Source organism: Schistocerca serialis, chromosome 8 (assembly GCF_023864345.2).
Source record: "Schistocerca serialis cubense isolate TAMUIC-IGC-003099 chromosome 8, iqSchSeri2.2, whole genome shotgun sequence".
In the NCBI taxonomy this organism is placed as follows: Eukaryota; Metazoa; Arthropoda; class Insecta; order Orthoptera; family Acrididae; genus Schistocerca; species Schistocerca serialis.
The window spans coordinates 591490731-591500405 of NC_064645.1; the positions used below are offsets into that span (position 1 = coordinate 591490731).

At 42.3% G+C, this 9675-nt stretch overlaps 1 non-coding gene across 1 annotated transcript; it reads left to right on the forward strand.

Moving 5' to 3' along the window:
• The first annotated feature begins 7728 nt into the window (after positions 1-7728).
• On the forward strand, positions 7729-7803 carry Trnas-cga (transfer RNA serine (anticodon CGA)). The gene has a single exon. It is a non-coding gene; the product is annotated as a tRNA-Ser (tRNA).
• The last annotated feature ends 1872 nt before the right edge of the window (positions 7804-9675 follow it).

Below are 9675 nucleotides of genomic sequence, written 5' to 3' on the forward strand. Positions count from 1 at the left end.
GTGAAATAGATCGGGAAATATTTTGTTGTTGTTGTTGTTGTTGTGGTCTTCAGTCCCGAGACTGGTTTGATGCAGCTTTCCATGCTAATCTATCCTGTGCAAGCTCCTTCATCTCCCAGTACCTACTGCAACCTACATCCTTCTAAATCTGATTAGTGTATACATCTCTTGGTCTCCCTCTACGATTTTTACCCTCCACGCTGCCCTCCAGTGCTAAATTTGTGATCCCTTGATGCCTCAGGACATGTCCTACCAACCGATCCCTTCTTCTAGTCAAGTTGTGCCACAAACTTCTCTTCTCCTCAATCCTATTCAACACCTCCTCATTAGTTACATGATCCAACCACCTAATCTTCAACATTCTTGTGTAGCACCACATTTTGAAAGCTTCTATTCTCTTCTTGTCCAAACTATTTGTTGTCCATGTTTCACTTCCATACATGGCTACATTCCATACAAATACTTTCAGAAACGACTTCCTGACACTTAAATCTATACTCGATGTTAACAAATTTCTCTTCTTCAGAAACGCTATCCTTGCCATTGCAAGTCTACATTTTATATCCTCTCTACTTCGACCATCATCAGTCACTTTGCTCCCCAAATAGCAAAACTCCTTTACTGCTGTAAGTGTCTCATTTCCTAATCTAATTCCCTCAGTATCACCCGATTTTATTCGACTACATTCCATTATAACTGTTTTGCTTTTGTTGATGTTCATCTTAAATCCTCCTTTCAAGACACTATCCATTCCGTTCAACTGCTCTTCCAAGTCCTTTGCTGTCTCTGACTGAATTACTATGTCATCGGCGAACCTCAAAGTTTTTATTTCTTCTCCCTGGATTTTAATACCTACTCCAAATTTTTCTTTTGTTTCCTTTACTGCTTGCTCAATATACAGATTGAATAACATCGGGGAGAGGCTACAACCCGGTCTCACTCGCTTCCCAACCACTGCTTCCCTTTCATTCCCCTCGACTCTAATAACTGCCATCTGGTTTCTGTACAAATTGTAAATAGCCTTTCGCTCCCTCTATTTTACCCCTGCCACCTTCAGAATTTGAAAGAGAGTATTCCATTCAACATTGTCAAAAGCTTTCTCTGAGTCTACAAATGCTAGAAACGTAGGTTTGGCTTTCCTTAATCTTTCTTCTAAGATAAGTCGTAAGATCAGTATTGCCTCACGTGTTCCAACATTTCTATGGAATCCAAACTGATCTTCTCCGAGGTCGACTTCTACCAATTTTTCCATTCGTCTGTAAAGAATTCGCGTTAGTATTTTGCAGCTGTGACTTATTAAACTGATAGTTCGGTAATTTTCACATCTGTCAACACCTGCTTTCTTTGGAATTACAGATAAATTCAGAGAAAAATTCAGTTGCTGTTGATTGTGGCAATAAAGAATTGAATCAATGACACATTTTATATGGTATGACTTCCATTGTATGCATGTCTACACTCTTCACTGTAAAATGTGTATACTATTATACAGATACTTGTTTTCCCCAAACAGACACAGTCTAGGAAATCCCTGCTATCATTTCTTTTGTAATTATATGCTAGCTATCAAGTTCATAATCCAGTCTAAGGGCTTACTGGTGACGATCTGTTTAGCAAACAACATCAGTAGGAGGTCCACATATGATATGATGAAATAGCGGAATTATTCGTATAATGCATGGTGCATTGTAAAGGCTCTGATGATTATAAGATGATTAACTCGGGCACTCTGAAGAAACAGAACATATATTTATCACATTTAGTAGAGCTGTTAGTGATCACAACTTATTCTTCAGTCAATTCATATTACTTGTTACCTCTAATTAGCATAATAAGCAGAAATGTCGTTACAAATAGAACAAATCTGTAGTGGATACAACACATTAGTGTAGAAGGAACTATGCAATGAATTATTTCGAAACAATTAAAACCATTTGGTCTCATAGTTACCGTTAAGAATTATGGAAAACAATTTAGTTAATAATTTATTGAGTTAAATTTTAGTCAATTTATGTCTACTGTCTGTAAGAAGTAGGTGCATGATAGTGATCTATTATCTAATTTAAAAATGTATCAGTTATTCGTATTACAATACTACACAGCTGTAAATTATAATGGAGTGAATAGTAAGCATTTCTCTTGGATGCAGATTCTTTTTCATGGATTGGTGTTTTTCTGTATATGATTTCCTTTACTATTTTCCCTAAGCTCACACTGCGGGCCCCAGTAGGTCAAGCAGTTACGAGAAGAGTGAGTTTCAATGTGTACGACGTATGTTCTTTCTGTCTTCTAGATTCCTGTCATACACCTCAGGAGCATACTACAGCGTGCGGACGATAATGAATCCCGACACCAACTAACGTAAGTAAGAGATCGAAGCAGAGACTTGCTTAATGCCTGGACAAGATATTGCTTGGGTATCTTTTTTGAGCTCCTTACAGGTCTCATCGTGCAGTTCTTCTTGTTTCGTCATGGGACGATTATGATACGATGATGTGGTGGATGTCGGAAGAGATGCCATCCAGTATCAGCATTCCTGTTCTAACTGATGCAGTTTTGTGCACGTACATACAATATAGCACTATCTTAATCACAAACGTACGTCGAGCGTGTAGGCGAACGACCATTTAAATAACGAAGACAGAAGTTAGAAATTGTTAATATTTCCTACTACTTTCTATTAATGCGGTTTGCTGCTCTTGCAATTACCGTGTGTCCACTATTGAATACAGGGCCCTTCTGTCATGCTAAACACTGTTCTTTTCGTATAACCCAGACATTTTTTAGCATCCTTGTGCCATCATCTAAGTGTTTCCTTTAGTTAAATCTATGAGATGTGCACATATTTTCAGTCACAACTACTCTACGAAAATGACACTTAAAGACAGTGTTTATGTGTTGTTGACAATCCCTTAATTTTCCATTACACATTTATGCAGGACCCTCTGTGCTTTATCTTGCCTAAATAACTTGTCGTCCGGAACTAAATGATATTAATCTAAATTTGGTCGGCGTGTTAACAAATCAATTTGTATCTGAACCTAATTTCATTGTGTCAAGATATTTCTCGACCATTATGCTATTAATTAAGTTGTCCGTTAAGAAATACTGCTTCATTTGCGTTCTCATGAATTGTTGGAAACCACACACAAATAGTTACCATGTTTTTTCGTTTGTAATTCATGATCACACATTTTAAACGTTGGCTAAATGGTGATCATGAATTACAAACGAAAAAACATGGAAACTATTTGTGTGTGGTTTCCAACAACTCATGAGAACGAAAATTAAGCAAGATTTCTTAACGGACAACTTAATTAATAGCATAATAGCATATATATATATATATATATATATATATATATATATATATATATATATATATATATATATATGAGAGAGAGAGAGAGAAAGACACACACAATATATATATATATATATATATATATATATATATATATATATATATAGTGTGTGACTTTCTCTCTCTCTCTCTCTCTCTCTCTCTCTCTATATATATATATATATATATATATATATATATATATATATATATATATAGTGTGTGTGTAGGGGGAGGGGTGCCCTTTTTAAATGCTTGTGTCGTCCTTTAATGTTTCTTTTGTGTTTTAAATAGTGTCCTTCTGCACAGAAGAGATTTATACATTTATAATACGTTTTCCTTCTGCTAATGCCGTCAGTTGTCAGATTATGTTCTAATTATTTGATGGTAATTTTTGTTTCCAGATTTAACTGATAACATAAAGGACTCTGTAATTCAATTTATGATGCACCAGTGAATGATATTTTACTTCATTGTAATTGTGCATTTGATACTTTACGCAACAGTTAACAGTGAGAGCTGACATCTTACTGTACAGAGAAATCAAATCAAACGGGTTCCAGTGAACATGAGTCCACGGTAAAATCTTTTCGGGGTATAAGACATGTCACTTCGAATAAAATACTGGATTTTTCGGTATCTGTCTCTGCCATTGTGCCCAGGAGTTAAAATCACTGACTGCCGGGGCTGGAATAATGTTCCCCTTACATAGATGGCATCATCGGGAACCTTCCAGATTCAGGCAAGCTGGGCAGCTCCTAGCAGCTCCTTTCCGTCGCGGGACCCACTGGCGTCAGATGGAGTGCAAGACTGGAGCCACGTTTGAGAACGCCGCTTGGCTTTCCACACAAGCGTCGAAACTTCGTCTTTGTTTTCGTTCAATGTCCAGAGCCTACCCAATGCCCTAATAAGTGTTTAACCCCGATTTCTGTTAAAATCGTGGCTGTTTATTGTAATTTTGGTCGTTTCCTTTATAACAGACTCACAATATGATAGTATTTGAGCCAAAATTCTCTTTTCAAAGGCGCCTTTTGTCGGCTGCATCTGGACATTTTTGCAATTTTTTTGTACCTATTTCCTCCGAACACGCGCTTTAATTTCTGCAATTGGGCTGCAGATTCCTCGACTTGCGCCATAGGGTGGTGGGGTTTCGGGTTCCGCTGGATAGGTCAGGAGTCCACTACACGCAACAAGCGGCTACACGGGTAGCAGGGGTTGTGTGGCGTGGGCTGGGCGGTTTTTTAGGTTAGATGGCCTTGGGCAAGTACAGAAAGGGCAACAGCCTCAACGGGTGCGGGGCAAAGTCAGGACATGCGGGGACCGAGCAGCAATCGGTATCGTAATTGTCAACTGTCGAAGCTGCGTTGGTAAAGTACCGGAACTTCAAGCGCTGATAGAAGGCACCGAAGCTGAAATCGTTATAGGTACAGAAAGCTGGCTTAAGCCAGAGATAGATTCTGCCGAAATTTTTACAAAGGTACAGACGGTGTTTAGAAAGGATAGATTGCATGCAACCGGTGGTGGAGTGTTCATCGCTGTTAGTAGTAGTTTATCCTGTAGTGAAGTAGAAGTGGATAGTTCCTGTGAATTATTATGGGTGGAGGTTACACTAAACAACCGAACTAGGTTAATAATTGGCTCCTTTTACCGACCTCCCGACTCAGCAGCATTAGTGGCAGAACAACTGAGAGAAAATTTGGAATACATTTCACATAAATTTTCTCAGCATGTTATAGTCTTAGGTGGAGATTTCAATTTACCAGATATAGACTGGGACACTCAGATGTTTAGCACGGGTGGTAGGGACAGAGCATCGAGTGACATTATACTGAGTGCACTATCCGAAAATTACCTCGAGCAATTAAACAGAGAACCGACTCGTGGAGATAACATATTGGACCTACTGATAACAAACAGACCCGAACTTTTCGAATCTGTATGTACAGAACAGGGAATCAGTGATCATAAGGCCGTTGCAGCATCCCTGAATATGGAAGTTAATAGGAATATAAAAAAAGGGAGGAAGGTTTATCTGTTTAGCAAGAGTAATAGAAGGCAGATTTCAGACTACCTAACAGATCAAAACGAAAATTTCTGTTCCGACGCTGACAATGTTGAGTGTTTATGGAAAAAGTTCAAGGCAATCGTAAAATGCGTTTTAGACAGGTACGTGCCGAGTAAAACTGTGAGGGACGGGAAAAACCCACCGTGGTACAACAACAAAGTTAGGAAACTACTGCGAAAGCAAAGAGAGCTTCACTCCAAGTTTAAACGCAGCCAAAACCTCTCAGACAAACAGAAGCTAAACGATGTCAAAGTTAGCGTAAGGAGGGCTATGCGTGAAGCGTTCATTGAATTCGAAAGTAAAATTCTATGTACCGACTTGACAGAAAATCCTAGGAAGTTCTGGTCTTACGTTAAATCAGTAAGTGGCTCGAAACAGCATATCCAGACACTACGGGATGATGATGGCATTGAAACAGAGGACGACACGCGTAAAGCTGAAATACTAAACACCTTTTTCCAAAGCTGTTTCACAGAGGAAGACCGCACTGCAGTTCCTTCTCTAAATCCTCGCACAAACGAAAAAATGGCTGACATCGAAATAAGTGTCCAAGGAATAGAAAAGCAACTGGAATCACTCAATAGAGGAAAGTCCACTGGACCTGACGGGATACCAATTCGATTCTACACAGAGTACGCGAAAGAACTTGCCCCCCTTCTAACAGCCGTGTACCGCAAGTCTCTAGAGGAACGGAGGGTTCCAAATGATTGGAAAAGAGCACAGATAGTCCCAGTCTTCAAGAAGGGTCGTCGAGCAGATGCGCAAAACTATAGACCTATATCTCTTACGTCGATCTCTTGTAGAATTTTAGAACATGTTTTTTGCTCGCGTATCATGTCATTTCTGGAAACCCAGAATCTACTATGTAGGAATCAACATGGATTCCGGAAACAGCGATCGTGTGAGACCCAACTCACCTTATTTGTTCATGAGACCCAGAAAATATTAGATACAGGCTCCCAGGTAGATGCTATTTTTCTTGACTTCCGGAAGGCGTTCGATACAGTTCCGCACTGTCGCCTGATAAGCAAAGTAAGAGCCTACGGAATATCAGACCAGCTGTGTGGCTGGATTGAGGAGTTTTTGGCAAACAGAACACAGCATGTTGTTATCAATGGAGAGACGTCTACAGACGTTAAAGTAACCTCTGGCGTGCCACAGGGGAGTGTTATGGGACCATTGCCTTTCACAATATATATAAATGACTTAGTAGATAGTGTCGGAAGTTCCATGCGGCTTTTCGCGGATGATGCTGTAGTATACAGAGAAGTTGCTGCATTAGAAAATTGTAGCGAAATACAGGAAGATCTGCAGCGGATAGGCACTTGGTGCAGGGAGTGGCAACTGACCCTTAACATAGACAAATGTAATGTATTGCGAATACATAGAAAGAAGGATCCTTTATTGTATGATTATATGATAGCGGAACAAACACTGGTAGCAGTTACTTCTGTAAAATATCTGGGAGTATGCGTACGGAACGATTTGAAGTGGAATGATCATATAAAACTAATTGTTGGTAAGGCGGGTACCAGGTTGAGATTCATTGGGAGAGTGCTTAGAAAATGTAGTCCATCAACAAAGGAGGTGGCTTACAAAACACTCGTTCGACCTATACTTGAGTATTGCTCATCAGTGTGGGATCCGTACCAGGTCGGGTTGACGGAGGAGATAGAGAAGATCCAAAGAAGAGCGGCGCGTTTCGTCACTGGGTTATTTGGTAACCGTGATAGCGTTACGGAGATGTTTAATAAACTCAAGTGGCAGACTCTGCAAGAGAGGCGCTCTGCATCGCGGTGTAGCTTGCTCGCCAGGTTTCGAGAGGATGCGTTTCTGGATGAGGTATCGAATATATTGCTTCCCCCTACTTATACTTCCCGAGGAGATCACGAATGTAAAATTAGAGAGATTAGAGCGCGCACGGAGGCTTTCAGACAGTCGTTCTTCCCGCGAACCATACGCGACTGGAACAGGAAAGGGAGGTAATGACAGTGGCACGTAAGGTGCCCTCCGCCACACACCGTTGGGTGGCTTGCGGAGTATCAATGTAGATGTAGATGTAGATGTAGAATTCAAACCCTAGATAATCGTTGCTAGAAATAATCTTGGCCTTGTCAGGCCTGGGGGTTGTTTCTAGAATGCATTTGCACTTTACAGCTGTAGAAACAACCCCCAGGCTGTGGCTAAGCCGTGTCTCCTCAATATCCTTTCATTCAGGAGTGCTAGTTCTGCAAGGTTCGCAGGAGAGCTTCTGTAAAGTTTGGAAGGTAGGAGACGAGGTACTGGCGGAATTAAAGCTGTGAGGACGGGTCGTGAGTCGTGCTTGGGTAGCTCAGTCGGTAGAGCACTTGCCCGCGAAAGGCAAAGGTCCCGAGTTCGAGTCTCGGTCCGGCATACAGTTTTAATCTGCCAGGAAGTTTCATATCTGCGCACACTCAGCTGTAGAGTGAAAACTTCATTCTACTTTCTACGTGTTTATATGAATACATGTTGTGTTTCCTTAAGCCTTCAATAAGAATCTAAACCTAGTGAGCGTGAAGGAAATTGGAGGGAGACTGCGACAAGGTGGATCTAGGTGGGTATATGGCCCAGATAGTCCGATCAGTTGCGATAAAGTCCCCACCTGGTATAGTTTTTAACGCATAAGCCTATTAAGCACGAGATCCTGTTTTGGTATCCCCGTCGGATATACATGTACCGCCCCCCCTCCCCCCCCCCACCCCCTCCTGATTCCGCACAGAGTCTCGATGCAGCTGGTGACATCATTAGTTCCTTCCCTTTATTTTATTTTCTCTCACCCTCCCTCCCGTCAATTTACGTAAGTGACGGTATCCCGCGGAGGGGAGCCTAAAGCTGTGGGCAGCTTATTGGAAGATGATTAGCGTAACGGGCTCATTGAGTGGCCCCACAATACATCCTTACGTCCTGACGAGCAGAGCGAACGCTAGCAGCGTGGGGCGCATGTTAACAGCGCGCCCTCTGGTGGGTCGAGCTGCTAGCGCGCGCGCGACACGTCCGCGGCCGGTAACGAAGCCGCCAATTAAATACGCGACACAGGCGATCCGCCAGGCGGAGCCGCTGCCGGAACTGTCCGGGGGCGCAGATATCGACCTGTGCGCCCACCAACCACCCACTCGCCGCCCCCAATCCCTGACACCGGCCGGGCCTGAGGCCGGTTCTGGGGGGCGTAATTGAATATCGCCCGCGGCGGAACGAACGGCGCGGCCGCTCGTGCGCTTGCATACGCGCGGACGTGACGTAACGCGGCGGTGCGTGCGCGCCGGAAAATTGCTGGCAGCCGCCCCCAGGTGCGGCAGGCCTGCCCCCGCCGACTACAAAAGTGTCGCTAAAGTTACGTGCCTGCTCCCGGAAGGTAGTTCCTTCAGCGCCGACGTGGTCGCGGACCAGTGCTTCTTAAATTATTTTCATACGGGATATCAAGCGAAATTTCCGACTGGGCTGAAGAGTTTTTGGTAGAGAGGACGCAGCAAATTATCTTGGATAGAGTATCATCCGTAGATGTAGTAGTTGACGAATAATCGTAGTTGCACAGGGCTTTATTAATCAATATTTTACACAAATAGTTTCAGTCAATAATTATCGTCTTCAGGAGTCGACACACCAAAATAGACCAAGATATATCACAGTGATTCATTACAAATAAAAGTCGAAAACATAGTACGCAACATTTATAACCGAGTGAGAACTTACATTGTAAAATCGTAATCAGATATGAGAAACTCACAATATCAAACATGTAAGTCTGCAGGCTTTCGTGGCCATTGTCGCTGGAGTTAAGATTTTCTGGGTTATTAGGCCGCGTCATGTTTCTTCTAAAATGTTCGACGTTTCGACCCCTCTGCTAGTATCTTCTTCAGGATCTTTTGGTGTCCACTACTGCTAGAACACTGTCAGAGACGACTGTCGCTCTGATGCATCAGAGCGGGAATAGTAGCCTATGACTATGGCCCACCAATGGTAGCCATATGAATTTTAACCAATACTATCACTTCTCCAACAAGAACGCCGGAAAACTCCCCCTTTGTAAGTGGACGCGACACTCGTCTCTGACAGTGTTCTAGCAGTAGTGGACACCAAAAGATCCTGAAGAATATCTCAGCAGAGGGGTCGAAACGTCGAACATTTTAGAAGAAGCATGACGCGGCCTAATAACCCAGAAGATTTTAACTTCAATATCAAACATCATGGCACAAGCCAACCCATCCTTCACATGGGCTTTCGTAGACGGGTTAAGTCAAGAAAACCT